The sequence below is a fragment of the Pollicipes pollicipes genome, unplaced genomic scaffold (genome assembly GCF_011947565.3).
Source record: "Pollicipes pollicipes isolate AB1234 unplaced genomic scaffold, Ppol_2.1 Scaffold_4295;HRSCAF=5057_pilon_pilon_pilon, whole genome shotgun sequence".
NCBI lineage: Eukaryota > Metazoa > Arthropoda > Thecostraca > Pollicipedomorpha > Pollicipedidae > Pollicipes > Pollicipes pollicipes.
Window position 1 is genome coordinate 33,324,791 of NW_023596461.1, and position 16,393 is coordinate 33,341,183.

The following is a 16,393-nucleotide window of genomic DNA, read 5'->3' on the forward strand; positions in this document are numbered from 1 at the left end:
CACGTCATTCGACGCCAGCGCGCCGAAATTTGCAAGGACGTCAGATTGTAATGTTATCCAAGAGTTGGTAACGTAAAAATTCATCGGGCTGAACAATTTTCGTAGAAAGAGTATTTTCACGGTTTCAGCAGTACACGAGACACCGATAAACCTTTAACCGTCGGCCCATGCTCTCAGGTTTTCAAGTGATAACAAATTTACCGACAGTTTGTAAAGTTCAACTATTCATCTAAGCCCAACTCCATCAAAGTCGGCTTCCATTTACCATCGTGGGCTATCTGTCATATCGTCTACATATGTAATGACATCTGCATCTTCAAATGAGCCTTTAGCATCGATGCGGTTTGTATCAGTCACGAAGGTTGCATCTGTCACAAAATCCACGTTTGCCATGCACTCCATCTGTCACTCCGTATATATCAGTCACAACCACAATCTCCATCTTCAAACCATGTAGACAGCCATAGTTTAGCCGATACCTGCAGAGTCTGCTTCAGCAACCGTAAAAGCGCATCCAACTCAGCCCACAAATGTAAGCCCACTGTACCGTATCAAGTACACCCGAGCCCTCATCCTTACACGTGCCAAAGCATCATTCGCGCGGATACCGGCCCCGGCCGGCAAATTGACCCCGGTAGCAGCTGAAGCGGCCGCCAGCCCGACCCTCCGTGGGTGGTCTGAAGGTGCGGTGCGCGTGCCGCCGCGGCCGGGCGCCGGCGCAGCAGCACGCGCGCCGGCCGGCCGATCAAAGGCGCCGCCGAGCCGCCATTGACACAGGCGGGTCACGCGCGCGGCGACCCAAACAGTCGCTGGGCGGGGACGGAGCGTGTGGCCGAGACGTCCTCCGGGGAGAGAGGCGTAGGAGCCGGCCACAGCGGGATGGGCCAGGGAGAGCAGGGAGGCATCGTGGCGCTGAGCGGCACCAGAGCAGCCCAGAGCAGTCTAAAGCACTCCAGTGCGGTCACAACTGATAAAGGACAGACACAACTGGGTAGGGCCGACAAAACTAAGAAGGGGGACACAACGTAAAAGAGCGGGGATGGCCGGTCGCTTGAAGCGACTGCGCATGAAAACCGCCCACAGCCGCCTAAAAACCTTGGTGAAGTCCATCGCGACGGGGATCCAAGGGCAGTCCATCGCCATACAGAGCCACGCAGAGCGGCTCAGAGGAGCCGTAGCCGCACAGGGCGGCTGAGAGGAGTTCGTAGTCGCACAGAAGCCCACAGAACGGCTTGCAGCCGCCTCTAGCCATCCACAGCCGCGCAGATCCGCACAGAGTGGCTTAGCGCAGTTCACAGCCGTACAAAGCCGCACGGGGCACCTCCCAGTAGTCCGCAGCCTTACAGAGCCATACAAAGTCGGGCAGAAGAGCCGAGACGCGCCCACAGAGGGCCCCAGATCCGGGCCGGGCGGCACTAATTGGCGAGTCCGCCCACCTGGACCTCAGAGGACGCCCGGTCCACGCAGGGCGGACCGGCTAATCACCACAGAGCGGCGCTCCCCAAATCTGTTTTATTCCGCTCGCTGAACGCTGCGCCCCGCCCACCGGGGCGTGATAAATGAGCGGTAGGCGGCCTCTTGGACAAGCTATTTTGCCACGCTCTTCTTAATAGATTTGCGTTTAGCCACGCCACAGGCTCTCGCTGTTCAGAATTTATTGTTTCATAAGTTTCGCGGGTCGTCCTGAATAAGATACATCCAACATCATCAAAGCTTATGTGGTAGCCCAAAGCTACGTCATATAAAAACCGGTACTAAGGGCCCGGCTCACGTAACAAAAGATTAGGCTCATTTATTTGTGGTCGAAACAATGCCAAATAGATTTATTATGCCCATATGAACCCGTCGGCACTATTGTACGTGAAAGCAGCATGGTATTAGGCCTCATCGGAAACAATGAGCCATGAGTCCAGCCTATAGATCTCTGTCAACCATCACGGGCTCCGACCCCCTCTCTCCCCCCTCTCTCTCGCTCTTCTATCTTTCCGCAATCTCTCCTTCTCTTTCCCTCGTCCAAAATGTGGTCAACGCGAGATAATTTCCTTTGAAAGCTATTTTGCATTGTTCCGATCTGCTTTGTATCATATCTAGCTGTCTCTGTCCTTTGAGTTGGGTCTTTTCTGAAAGCAAACAGATTAGGCATTCATTCCTTCCTTTGAAATCTCTCAGTCCTGCTCACTACGTCCTCCTCCCGCTTCCGCCTCCTCCCACTTCCCTCACCTCCTGTCTACTCATCACACCTCCTCCAGCGTTCCCGCCTCCCTCGCCTCCTCCCGCCCCCTCCCGCTGCCTCCCACTGTTCCGGAGGTGCCGCAGCGCTATCGCGGCGCGCGGCGCACCTGGCCGCCGCCCATAAAACATCTCCATTCTCCGCGCTCCCGCCGCCAGGCCGTAACTGGGATTGCAAACGACGCGCGCCGGCCGCGGCCTCCCGCACCTCCCGCGGCGCCCGACCGGGAGTCCGACCCGGGGGTCTGACCCACGCTCCGACCCTCGAGGAGCCGCAGATGACGGCTCGGCAGACAGCCGGCATTTGGGCCTCTCTCTCTCCTCTCTTTCCCTTTCCTCTCTTTCTCTCTCTCTCTCTCTCTCTCTCCTCTCTCTCTCTCTCTCTCTCTCTCTTCTCTCCTCTCTCTCTCTCTCTCTCTCTCTCTCTCTCTCTCTCTCTCTCTCTCTCTCTCTCTCTCTCTCTCTCTCTCTCTCTCTCTCTCTCTCTCTCTCTCTCTCTCTCTCTCTCTCTCTCTCTCTCTCTCTCTCTCTCTCTCTCTCTCCTTTATTTTTCTCCTTTTCTTCCCCCTTCTCCTCTCCTCACCCGCGCTGAACAGTGCGGACGTGGCATGACCTTCTGTGAATGAATTGTAGTTTTCACAAAAGCTGGCGAGATTACACGGGAAAACCCTGAGGGGTCGCCAGATTTTGTGCAGCCTGTTCTCTGCTGAATCTGTGCAAATGATTGCAGCCTATTTGAGGAAAGTTGCAGCCGTCGTGCGGCATACTGATGACTCTCAAATCTTGGCACCGCTCAAGGTCCTAACCGCAGCACCCGTGTCAGAGGTTAAAACCATGCGACTTCTGTGGATGACCGTGTCTGTCTCTGCGTCTGTATCCGTGTATGTGTCTGTGTCTGTGTCTGAGTCTGTATCCGTGTCTGTGTCCTGTGCCTGAGTCCGTATCTGTGTCTGTATCCGTGTCTGTGTCTGTGTCTGTGTCTGTGTCTGTGTCTGTGTCTGTGTCTGTGTCTGTGTCTGTGTCTGTGTCTGTGTCTGTGTCTGTGTCTGTGTCTGAGCCTGTATCCATGTGTGTATCCGTGTCTGTGTCTGTGTCTGTATCTGTGTCTGTGTCTGCGTCTGTATCTGTCCCTGAGTCTGTATCCATGTCTGTGTCTGTGCACACCAGCGTCAGGCGAACGCCGTAAAAACGCAAAGCACGATGTCATCGCCCGCGCAGAAATCCTGAGTTTCATCGTCAGATATCACAATAACTATCTGCACTATCACAATCCATCACGATGACGATCTGCACTATCACGATCTATCACAATGACGATTCGTAGCTACAAAACATGAGGCTGGGTCGGTGGGCTGAGGAAGACCCAGAGCAAAGAAGGAATGCCGAGGGGAATTCGACTTGCTGCGTTAAATTTTCCAACTCAAATTCCCGCGTCCAACAAACCAATGCTTTGAAATCTAGGTTGGTTTCTAAGTAACAGAAAGAGTGTGTCTCAAGTGTGTGTTCCTGTTATCTCAGTGTGTCTCATGTGTGTGTTTCTATTGTCTCAGTGTGTCTCACGCGTGTGTCTCTGTTGTCTCAGCGTGTCTCACGTGTGTGTCTCTGTTGTCTCAGTGTGCCTCCGTGCTGCTCACACTTATTCTCTGGTACGTCTACACGTGCATTTCTGGAACTCGAACGGGGATCACAACGAGGTCATAATTCGATACGCATGAGACAACCAGATTCGGACCATCTTTGGCTAGTTCTCAGTCTGCAGCCTGGTTGGTCAATTCCCCGTCACCTGCAAACCATTGCAGCCTTTGTGATGAAAATTTAGGCGTAGTGGTACAACACGCATAACGATCTACCTCTCGTCTGCGGCAAGAATTCTATCTGCGTTCCACTGCTGCCTCCTCTGGCCGCGGTGTACAGGGTGTGCCCGTAGCGGTTCGCCCTCAGTAGCGGGCTTTTGTTTAGATTCGATTAATTAACCGTGGCGAAGACGTGCCGGAGGTACACACAAAGCGATCCGTCCAATGCCGCACGCCCACGAGAAGGAGGCCACGGGTTACCGGGCAGACATCTAGGCACACAACACCCTGCTGCACGGTTGGCCGAAGCTCACTGTTCCGCCGGTGGTGAGCCCGGCGAGGCGTGCCCACCAACAGCAGGATGATCTTTGAGACCATCACATGCGTCAGTTCGCTGTTTAGTCCTGCCACACTGCTGCTACCGCGTTATATGCATGCTTTTGGCATAACCATGTGGTGCCATGCTACACGTGGACATATTATCACTTTTTTGTTAATGCGTCGTGATAATCACACCTGATTGCCGCAGCGGGTACACGCCCACATGTGGATTCGAGTTCACTCACGCAAGCAGGCAGCCCCTCCGACGTTCGTGGTCACGCGACACCGTAAGACAGCGTCTGCAAGGCCTCCAACGTCTCTAGCGTCTTCAGCGCAGAAGTAACCGCGCCGCGCTCGGCATCGCACTCGCAGGCCAGCGGATGGCGGCAGCTAGCGTTCGCCGCCAGAGGTAGCTGTTTATGGCGCCGGTCCGACGGCGTGGCGCCCTGTGGTCCATCACCCGCGCGCCGGCGTAAACACCCCTTTAATTAACTGCGCAGCGGAGGCGTCGGCCGGCAGCGGCCGGGTCGACCCCAGGTCGGCGGCAGGTCACGGAGCGCGCGCCAGACCGGCGCCGCGCCGGCCGGGCGCGCGGCAAAGGCGGCGCGGAGGGACGACCGAATGGCGCCTGTCCGATCTGTGGCTGGAGAACTGTCAGATATACGCCATCCGTCTCATTTACACGGCAGGGACAGGACATTGACTGAACGCCGTCCGTCAGATCTACAATGGCCATCAGGTCCGAATCCGACGCCCTGCCGCAAGCCGCCTTGCGGCGCTCTTGAGATCGCCAGAAGACGAGACTTTCCCCAGCGCCGCGTGTCCGTTCGAGTGACCGGCTCCGGCCCTCACCTGGTTACATCTGCGCCTGGGGACGTGACTAGAGTCAAACCCGGCTGCTCGCCTCAAGAGGGGCCGGCGCCGCGAAGGCGGGGGCGCCCGCCGGCCGAGCGGTGGTGTAAAAACGACGCCAGTCTCCGGGCGCCGGCGCGACGGCCTCGCTCTGGGGACGGCGAGTGTGTGGGACGGGAGGAACGGCGGACCGTGATGGACACGGCGGCGCCGAGAGAGAAGAAGAGTGCGATTGACGGACGATAGAGAGAAGGCGATGGACATTGACGCCGTGGAGACACGGCGATGAAGAAAAATGCACATGTTCTTCGTCTGGGAAAGAAAGGGTTCTATAAAACCAGGGCACTGTTGAACTTATACCATGTCGAATGTAGAATTTCAAAACACTGGAGGGCAGCTCATGGCCCGAAACCGCCCGAGGACGGCCCGAACACTACACATCGAAACATTGGAGGGCAGGCCATGGCCCGAAACCGCCCGAGGACGGCCCGAACACTTAATGTCGAAATACTGGAGCGACCTCGCAGAGCTCAATTCGTGACAAACTTAAAAGGACAGGGAATGACTTATATTGCAAAGTGAACGGTGTGGAACAGCGAGTAACGTGTCCGTTACAGGAGCGAGAAGGGTGTTATCACAAAGGGGTAGGCATAACAAGCAAACAAATGCGATCGAGGAATAGCGACAACAAGGGGAAAAGAGGAAAATGGGTATATTGGGAGGGAGATGCAATGCAAGCATCACACATCCGAGGACTAACGTGCATCTTTCAGGCCATAAGATGGCCACATGAAGTCTTGGAGGAACCACAAAAAACATTACTAGTCCAAGCCCCCCCCCCCAAAAAAAAAATCGGGCATTCAGGTCACGAGAGCGTCCCTCAGCGCCACACGATAGCCTCTCAGCTAGACCCAGCAGAGCCTGATAAGTTTTCTGCAGTGACCCGGCAGCCTGGCGTTTGCTGTGCAGCGGAGAGCGGCGTGAGTTAATCGCGTCCAGTGTGGTTCAATGTTCGCGACCGGGTTGAAGGCCCAGTGCGCAGGTCACTATGCCAAGCGCCGTGGCTGAGGAAGAATCGGCCGCACATGAGTCCGCGAGCTGACGGTTGGATATACTAGGCGAAGTCAGCGTGCCAAGAGAGTTCAATCATCTGAAAACAACATATTTTTCCCTTGATCCCGCCCGAATTGAATTATGATTAACTGTTCTTAATAAGTAGTTTGTGGGACATGTGAACAGTTTGGGACTTCCGACTAGTGCTAATTGATCCCAGAATTTGCACCGACTCTCATTGGGTGCACAAATGGGTGATTTAACACGATTATCGGTCATTATGGTTGATCATTTGGGGGCATTAGGATGGTCCTGGAATTATTAATGACTTTTTTCACACCAACGTCATTTACATCGTTGGTTTATTTAGGCTGATCGTTCATGGCAGCATGGAGTTGATAATCATGTAGCGCGTTATCATGTATTAAATAAGCACGTGTGTATCGTTGCACGTCGCGAAGACCTCAAAGCGCATGCAAGTAAATTAGGTTATCAGTTTGAGTGCTGGTTTCTGATAGCACTAGGACTTCGGGATACCGCATGACATTAGCAAAAAAGTCATAGTGGCAAGTCCTTCGCGAACAGAACACCCGATGGCAATACGGGGCCATCCGGTTTCGTCTGTGTGTGTGTGTGTGTGTGTGTGTGTGTGTGTGTGTGTGTGTGTGTGTGTGTGTGTGTGTGTGTGTGTGTGTGTGTGTGTGTGTGTGTGTGTGTGTGTGTGTGTGTGTGTGTGTGTGTGTGTGTGTGTGTGTGTGTGTGTGTGTGTGTGTGTGTGTGTGTGTGTGTGTGTGTGTGTGTGTGTGTGTGTGTGTGTGTGTGTTAACATATAATTTCCTTGTCGTAACTACACGGACGTCGTAAGTTTCGCCCGGAGGCGAAAACAACTTCAGGAAGTGGGAAGTTTACTTCAAAGGAAAGTGGAAAGGTACTTTCAAGTGAATTCTTTTAACGACGTCGCTGCAAAAGCTAATGAAAAGCCCAGCGAAAAGTGTACGATATGGCCACACCCAAACCCGCTCACTCCCTCACCTATGACTGTGCTATCTGAAAATCATATCAATGTTTGACTACAAGCCCAAACAAACTGAAAACAGACGACTGACAACTACCGCAAGCACCGCTACAGTGGCGCGACAGCGATTTGTTTCGAAGGACATGCGTAATTTACAACATATGGAACGTTTGCAAGCAAAGTATTCCCTAGTGTTCTCTTTCGCATCAGAAACCGATGCACGATCACAGACCACGATCAGAAGAGCCAACACCATAAAAATAACAATAAAAACAATAATGATAGCCCGAGCCGTCTGAGTGGTTTAGCAAATTACGGCCCGTGTTGCTCAGGTCACGTCTCGAAGTGAACCCCGCTGAACAAGGTGGGGTAACGGCACCAAATAACAAGGCCTCGCGCGCCACGAAGACTGCATGAAAGTCAGCCCCATCCAGTACGGCCCCGTGCAGCCCAATTTCCCTCGACGCCCGGGAAATCAACGTCGATGATCAAGGCAAAACAAAGCACCACGCGGCCCAAAAACCCTGGGCGGACGGCAAGAGGGCAGACACTGCACGTCACGTGGGTGACGCGTCACCGCCTGAAGGCCGCCTTATCGAGCGCTGTTCACATTCGAATGCATGCCTAATTCGGCCACAAAAAGGCGGCACTGTCGCCTGTCGGTCGACCCCGGAGACGGTGCGACGCGTCCGCCCTAGCAATGGTCAGGCGGACGAGGCGGTGAGGTGGCCCACCCCGCACCCGACACTACCTGGGCCTGCGGCGGCCCGGGGTCAGGGCGGCGCCGTCTGGCCCCAAGGCCAAGCGCCACCGTGGGATGGGCTGTCCTGGCCAGGTGACGTAGTGGGACGCGGCTGTCCTGGCCAGGTGACGTGGTGGGACGCGGCTGTCCTGGCCAGGTGACGTGGTGGGACGCGGCTGTCCTGGCCAGGTGACGTGGTGGGACGCGGCTGTCCTGGCCAGGTGACGTGGTGGGACGCGGCTGTCCTGGCCAGGTGACGTGATGGGAAGTGGCTGTCCTGCTGTGGTGACGTGATGGGAAGGGGCTGTCCTGTTTTGATGTCGTGGTGGGACGTGGCTGTCCTGGCCAGGTGACGTGGTGGGACGGGGCTGTCCTGACCAGGTGACGTGGTGAGACGGGGCTGTCCTGACCAGGTGACGTGGTGGGACGGGGCTGTCCTGACCAGGTGACGTGGTGAGACAATGTCCTGGCATGCTTGGAAGAAACGATGCATATGAGGTGACAGGCAAGACCAAGATATATCTTCGCGAAGTGATCTTGGCGTAGATGACCTAGTAAGGTGACATAGTGGAATGAAAGTGTCCTTGTGGGGCGATACGATTAAACAGATACGTTCTCTTGCTTTGGTGCGCGAAGAACATCACACAGACCTCCTCAGATATAGGATATGACCAAAGGCAAACCAATTCACTGAACATGCGGATGGGAACGTAGCAGGGAGAGGAACCACGGGAGGGAGAGGGGGGGGGGGGGCAATCCCGCGAAGGATGCCGTGATGAGGATGCCGTAAAAGCACTCGCTGTACACAACAGCAAAAGGTAATAAATTCGATCCGACAGGCCACGCATTGCCTGAACATAACTCACCCGGCACTTAGGCATGCTGATGACGAGACCCCTAGCGTGAAGAGTTTGACAACACGCGTCGGTGCCCGGCGTGCCGCCGCCGACAGCCTCAAACTCATCACGTCGTCGATCACGCGCAGAGGAGTGCAGCGCGCACGGCGCACTCGGCGGTGATCAGCCATCGCGGGAATGGGTGGCCGCGTCACGGTTATGAGCCCGCTGTGAGCGATGGCCCCGCGCCCGGGAATGAAGGCCATTTGACCCGGGCGGCAGGAGTCGCGGCCAGGGCTCTGCTGGCGTGGGCACGCCGGCTGGATGGCGGCGCCCGGCCCATCCTTCTTCGGCGGGAACGCGGGGCAATCAGGTCCTAATTATTGGACGGAGTGGGTCACTTGACCCCGGCGCGGGGGGTGTCGGCCGCGGTGTAGAATTACACCCGTCGGGATGCGGCGACGTGCATGAGACGACCGTGCCTTCGAAATATTAATTGCGGTAGGTTGGTATCGCGTGAGGCTTTGGATGGCAAGCAGCAATTTGCGGATCTTCGGTGATGGCCAATTACGAGGGTGAAAATGACTCTTGAGGCAGCTCCGTGTTGTGGCCATTGATCACGGATGGAGCTGAAGGGAGACTCTGACTATGTGGGGTAACGTGCATAGTTGGTAGACGTTTTGTGCCAATTCGCCACCAACGGGGCAGAGAAAAACGTCCATGACGGTAACTTTTTGGCTGAGTGTAAGGACCAGATGCACTCCAATAGCGCTAAGATACGTACAACACGCCTCATGCCCAAACACCCAGTGGTCCTTTAACATTACACTCGCATTTAAACCCATTCGTGCCCTGTGATTCCTTACTGCATGAACGTGTGAATATGCGTTCGGTGATTCGTACTGATGAAATGGGAATATGTGTTCGATGGATCTTACTGCATGTACGAATGTTGAACCTGCGCCAGGGAAGGTGTTATTGTCCACCAGCACTGATACGGCGCCAGCAGTACGCACGCGTGTCTGCTCGGTGTTCTACCATGCTACCGAAAAAATTTAATGCGCGAGGACACCATCTGGCCACATGCTTCCGGATAGTTCGATGAGCTCTACGCCTTCCCACAGGAATGATAATCACAGGCCGCAGATGAAAGACATACCTACAAGCGGCCTGACCCGAAAAACTAAGCTAACCCAGCACCGGCCGCCGTTCAACCGACGTGCTCCGCCCCGCTGGATCACAGTCCTCCGCGACGCTGCCAGCCCGCGCCACACCCGTCGTCGCCGCTGCCGCCGCCGCCGCCGCCGCCGCCGCCGCCGCCGCCGCCAGAGTGCTGTGGCTCGGCCAGGCACGAGCATGCCTTTCGCGGCGGCCGCGCGCGGACGTGAAGCGGGAGCCAAGGCAGGCAGGCACGCTCCGGCCGGCCGGCGGTGGCCGGGTCACGCCAGGTCGCGCTGGGTCACGGCGGGGTCACCGCCCGCGGCGGGTTTAGACAGGACAGGGTCACGTGGTGACACTGCAGGATGAGACGTGAGGATGCACTCTTCGCGGGGTGTTCGGGCGATGGAGCGACGGCGTGGCAGGGTGCGGGGAAGGGTAGCTTGATAGAATTGCATGAGGGCGCCACCTCGGAATGGGACACTTACTGGCGAGATGGCATAATGCCGTGATAGAAGGACGGCCGGATGCCGCGATACCATGACGGCGTAGTGTCCGGCACATCCCAAGAAAGGGCAGATCACCTGAGCGTAGCGCTACGTTGCCCCTTCCCTTGTTTCGCTTCGGTTACGCCCCATAAAACCCTCCCTATTTCCATACGTAACATACTCATATGCAACACTATACGTCATGTGCGTCATATGTGGGCTCTTTCGCTCAGCCCCAGCGCAGTGCCTCGTCTGCCATGCATTATCCCCATGCAAAGCGAGCATCCAACCAGCATGTTATATAAGCCACTCCATGGGCACCCACTGGCAGCAGCAAGCACGCCGAGGGAGTGAATCAGCTCGAGATTTAGACGTGGAATGCGCGGGTCACGTAAGCCGGGCGCGTGACATTGAGCCTGCGCGTGTCGGTCCAGCAGCAGGGCCGGTCGCGGCAGGCCGAGCGCTGGCCAGCCGCAGCGCGCGCACGAGCGCGTCGTGTCTCCACCGAGACGGAAACGGCGAAGGTGACGTCCGCGTTCCTTTCCATTTTCGTCTTCGCATCGCCTCCATACGTCGTGATCGATCGTCTACGCCGGACCATATCTATAATGGCATCGGCGCGCGCCTCGAGGTGCCGACTGCCGTCAGGCCGCGTCACGACGGCCGGCGACGGGCGTCTGCCGGACCGTGCCGAGCCCGCCACTTTCGAAAGCGGAGCCAATTTGTCCGCACGCAGTCAGCCGACGGCTTCGACAAACCGTCCGCCGTTTCTGCGCCGTCCGGCGTCGGCATCCGCATTCGGTCACTGCCTCGGCCGCCGGAGGTCGCGTCTCGGAACGCAGGAGTTCCGACGCGACGGGGGAAGAAACAAGGCCGGGAGCAGCGGTGACTCAACTTCAGGAGCGTCTCACTGTGACGGCGAGCTGACGGCTGCCAAGACAGCCGTCAGCGCTGAAGAGCACTGCCGCTGAAGAGAGCCCTCGCCGAAAGTCCGTGATGCTGTTAAAGTCCGCGCGGGCACCTTAACAAGCCTCGTCAAGCACCGAAATCGCACCGCGGCCTTGCATTCTTATAATGGCCGTGTCTCCAACCAAAGCACTTTCAGTGGCACGAGTTTCTAACGCCAGTCACCGAGCGAAGCACCAGTCCTCTTCTCGTCCCCGTGGTCCTCACCGCACCTGGGGCCTGACATGGGCCTCGTGCCGCTCCGGCAGATGACGGAGGGGGGAGGGGTGCCGCGGTCAGGTGGATGTTATCGGTCACCGGTATTGGACGGCGGTCGCTCAGACACCCACTGCGCCCGAAAATGAGCCCAATGTTTCACGAATGAATAGCCGCGGCTTACAGCTTCATAGTTCATGCGACAGTGGGAGGTCGCCCTCCCCATAAGGGATGTTAGGCAGCATCACTGCTAGCGCCAGGGGGTGTTTTCAAACGATTCAAACGATATAGAAACGTTACATGCCAAATCGGCACTAGCTTCTGATTACTTTAAAGATCACTACGCGGATAGGTTTACACTGTTGGCCTCATCAACCAGCCTGAAGAAAAGGAACGCCGTATCTATACCGCGTTTGTCTTTCACGGCTGGAACACACGGAAATGTTCCTTACAACACAACTCCTCGAACGCCAGCTCCTTTCTTATTGAAATGAATGAATGCGTAATGCCACCAAGAGCATAGCACTCAGCTCTCCACAGTCACAACTGACATTCGTCGAGCCGTTGCCGCGTGCAAGTGTAGAGACACGTACAGGTGTCACGAACGTCCAGAAGCAGGCCATACTTTTACATCTTGGCTTGGGAGGCAAATGCCCCCCCCCCCCCCATTGGACCAAAAGGTCTTCACAGTTGCGGAGATTTGCCCCCTGGTGGAAACGGCACTAAGATCCATGCGAAACTTGGGGCTCCTGTGAAGTGCGCTGAATAGTATACAGCAGTCGAGCAGATAAGCTGAGCATCAGTCGAAAACGAACAAAAGTAGGCATAGACGGAGATAACATTCATTATCTCCACAATATTTGAGCAGGTAAAATCCTATACCTCTGACCTTCAGTCCCCCCCCCCCTCCCTTGTCACTGGGCTTGCACACCAAGTGAAAATTCCTAAAAATATATTCTTCTCGGAGCTTTGTCACCAGCCACCGTACGAAGACACGGTGACATACTCGCGCGGGGTATGAAATCACCAATGGCTGTCCGACCTGGATTGGAGCTGGTATCATCTCATTGCTTCCGTTCATTCCTTGATGATTCCTGCTCAGAGCGGTTGCACTTGATATCCATTACATGCCATTTTGCGGTGCGTTCTCTTTGCCAAGTGGGATTAAAGCAAACAGAGCATGCATGACAGTCCGCCCGCAATAAACCAAGAAATGGTCGAACTTAGATAGGTGCTCAAATGTCAGATGTCCACTCATACTGCCCAGATGTCAGGACACATAACACATAATGACAGGCATTTCCCGCCTGACCTGAAGCTGATGCCAAATTTCATCATCTTCACACGAGACCAGCCGTCTGGTCCCGGCTGGCGCCGCTGCTGTCATCGGTCCCGCGCGCCACGACTGCCGACCAGCGGTGAGGCTGGGTCGCCCTCTGGCCTGACGGACCGTCCAGTCCTGCCGCTACAGCCTCGGCAGCGCCCACGCGCGGGCGGTGTAACGACGCCCGTCCCTCCTCCCCCGCCCACGCCACATCGGCCGCCGCGTGGCAAGCTCAGGAAATTAGGTGCCGGCGCCAGCCAAAGGCGCCTAATAGCCGACCCGCGCCGGGAGAAGGCGATTGGCGAATCACGACGAGACCGTGGTGTGAGGAGGTTTTGCTTGCGATAGGTCATGGATCCCTTTTGGGGTTGCTGTACCGTTGTCCCATTTGGCGCTGAGTGGAAGTTGTCTTGGTTCCGTCCGGCGAAGATGAAAATAAATAAAGGAACAAAGCGAGGGAGTGAGATAGAGACAGAAGTGAGGAAGACAGAGGAAGAGAGGGGAAGGAAGAGAGAGAGGGAGAGAGAGAAAGAGAGAGAGAGGGTGAGAGGGGGAAGAGTGAGGAGATATTTTTACGATGTCGAAAGCGTTGCTGAGAATAAGTCTTTCTTGTTTGCCAGGCGCCGCGAGGGCCGCTGGCAGCTGCGCCAAGCGCCAACAACGTGGCGTGACGGAAAGTAACAGGAAACGGACACGGTGGTGGCCGCGTCACATCTGCCTCCCGCAGCAGGCCTGTGACGTCACTGTCCTCCTGCCGGTGACATGACGCGGCAGAAGAAGGCGCGATGGGAAAGGGAAGCGGCGCAAAACACCGCGACATCCTCCCGATATGCTAAGGCGATACAGCCCTATCCGATGCCGCCACAATGGCAAAGCGCTAGGTTTCGCCACGAAAGTACTCTGCCAGTGGCGCAAATCTAGCAAATCACCGCTGCGCACCATAAACGCGTGCGTTCCCACTTCTTCTCGCCTATTGGTGGAGGCGGCGGCATGATAAATGACGCCGACTCCCGGGGAAGCCGGCCTCGGCTGTCGTCGGTCATTAATTGTGGCCGTGCCGCCGATGGTGAGCCGCCGCGGAGACGGCGAGGACGGCCCGCGGACACGGTGGCCGCCGATGGTGAGCCGCCGCGGAGACGGCGAGGACAGCCCGCGGACGGGGCGGCCGCCCGCCAGGTCTTCAACGTCACTGGAAGGCGGCTACGAATACCGATATTTTCAGGGGAAGTCTGCTTGAGGATTGTTTCCCATACTCTTTCTCAAGAAACGGCACGATCTTTTTTCACGATGTTTAGCGGGCTCTTGCACTTAACGCGGCCATCTTAAGTTGTGCCCGCACGTGGTGTCGGTGCTAGTTTTACTGGCTTTTGCAGCGTTGCAGTCTTGACGCGCGACGAAGGATGTTCTCATCACTGCTTGATATCAGATCATGGCACTAAGCTGCGTTTGACTTCATCCACAGGTCCCTAATTTAAATATGCCAAAATTTACTTCAGAAGCTACCTCTAAACCACGAATGACGTTATAAGATGGGTGAAACAAAAATCGTTCAAGAGATTGTAAACAAACGACTATCGTATGAAGAATACGCATAATGTGTCTGAAAGTTCATTGTATCGCATTACGTTGCTACAGTCCATATATGCCCAATACTAAGGCCATCAGATTACTGACCGTCAATCCTCAAAACAGATAAAAACTCACCATGGGACCAATAATCATTGTGAACGATCTTGAAAGGATGAAGCCGTACGAAGTAGAGAAAATAGGCATGCCCTTATCCATCCCCATTGCCGTCGTATTAATACTGACATAGAATATTAGGCATTGAGGAATCTGCTTTTTCAAACGGGGTCAGCTACCGGAGTAGTTCAGTGCAACGCAAAGCACATGCCAATGTGTTATTTACAATGATGCCCGTGGTTTACGAAGCTGAAGTGCTACCTTTCGAGGAATCTCGGCATTCTGTGGCTTGTAACAACCTTGGCCTCGGATTAAAGGCCGAGGGTATTCAAAACATTAAATGTCCGATTAGAAAAGAAGTCACGTAAAACTCGAGTAAAGGAGCACACAGCCAAATACCAGCAAATATGATAACAGCGACATGATCATAGGTGTATTCTCACAGCAAGGTTGCCGAGGCAAAACAAACAATCATCTGGCCAATCTTATGTTTTTACAGAAGATGACTGTTTAATCATAGATTCCATCCATTCCAACCAGAACTGGTTGACGTGGAGGAGTCTGGAAACCGAGCAGAGTCTGGAGGAGTCAGGAACCGAGCGGCCGTCTAGTTGCGTCGAGAGCAGCTCCCCTTAAGATCACGGCTTGGTAGTAACGAACCTTATAAGCCTCTCAAATGCATGTACGCGGATCGCGTATCTCTCGCGTCGTTCTCCCTATCCTGCACTCTTCTCCTCTTCCCGCTTTCCTGCCGGTCCTGGTCTTGCGTTATTTCCTCCACAAACTTATATGCCTTGTTAAAAAGTCGCGCCTTGCTGTGGCAGCCACGTTAAGTGAATCACGAGAGCACAGCTGTTTGCCGCATGCTTGGCGTCGTCCGATTTTTTTGCCCTCATTTCTCGCGTGTCCACCGCCCGCGTCCTTCCCACTTAAATATAGAATGGTTGACGAAACTTGGGAATAGAGCTCACGCCTGGAGAAAAGTGTTGTCATGTTCACTGCACGTATATGTTCTTTTCGGCTACCTCCTTTCAGTGAAATGTTGTCGCCGTTCAATCGTGCTGTACATCGATTCATGACCTTGAACATCCCTGTCCGTCCACTCATGACCTTGAGCATCTCCGCTTACCGCAGGCCGCGGTTCACACGGCAAAACATCGGCTTACTAAGTCACTGACGTCATATGACGCATCATCGCACAACTTCCATCGCACTACACATCAGCAGGCAGTGACCTAACGTGACCCCCTGCCAGACGAAAGTACCAGTTCTTCCACTTAGCTATAAGACAGAGAAGGTATGGGTGCGTGTACGCATACGAAGCCATTTTCATCATCTCCCACAATATATTATCCATTGGAAATTCAATATTTCTATATGGAATTTGCATCGAGTTTGCCACATTTTTTCGGGGATACGCTCTATGGACTGGTGCCATTTGACGGAAGCTGACCCTGGTCATGTGCACACACTGACGTTGGCGTTATCTACTAGACCTTTGCGGATGTTGGTCTCAAGGTCATCAAGAAAACAATATACTGTCTCTCATGATTCATACCTATGGATAAGTATTACGAAAGAACAATCGCTTCGCTGCTTCATTAACAACAATAGTGTGAGTATGTTGACCTCTGCAATGACTTTGTCGCGTTGTTAATACCATTTACAACCTCTAGTTGGCATGATCTGTACTGCCCAGGCTCAGTGAAACATACCTGCACAAATTAAATTATGCAAA

The 16,393-nt window shown here is 54.8% G+C and overlaps 1 protein-coding gene across 1 annotated transcript in view; it reads right to left on the reverse strand.

The window, feature by feature from the left end:
- Positions 1-16,393, reverse strand: part of LOC119096793 (uncharacterized) — a 67,787-nt gene that overhangs the window by 19,885 nt on the left and 31,509 nt on the right. The window lies entirely within an intron of this gene.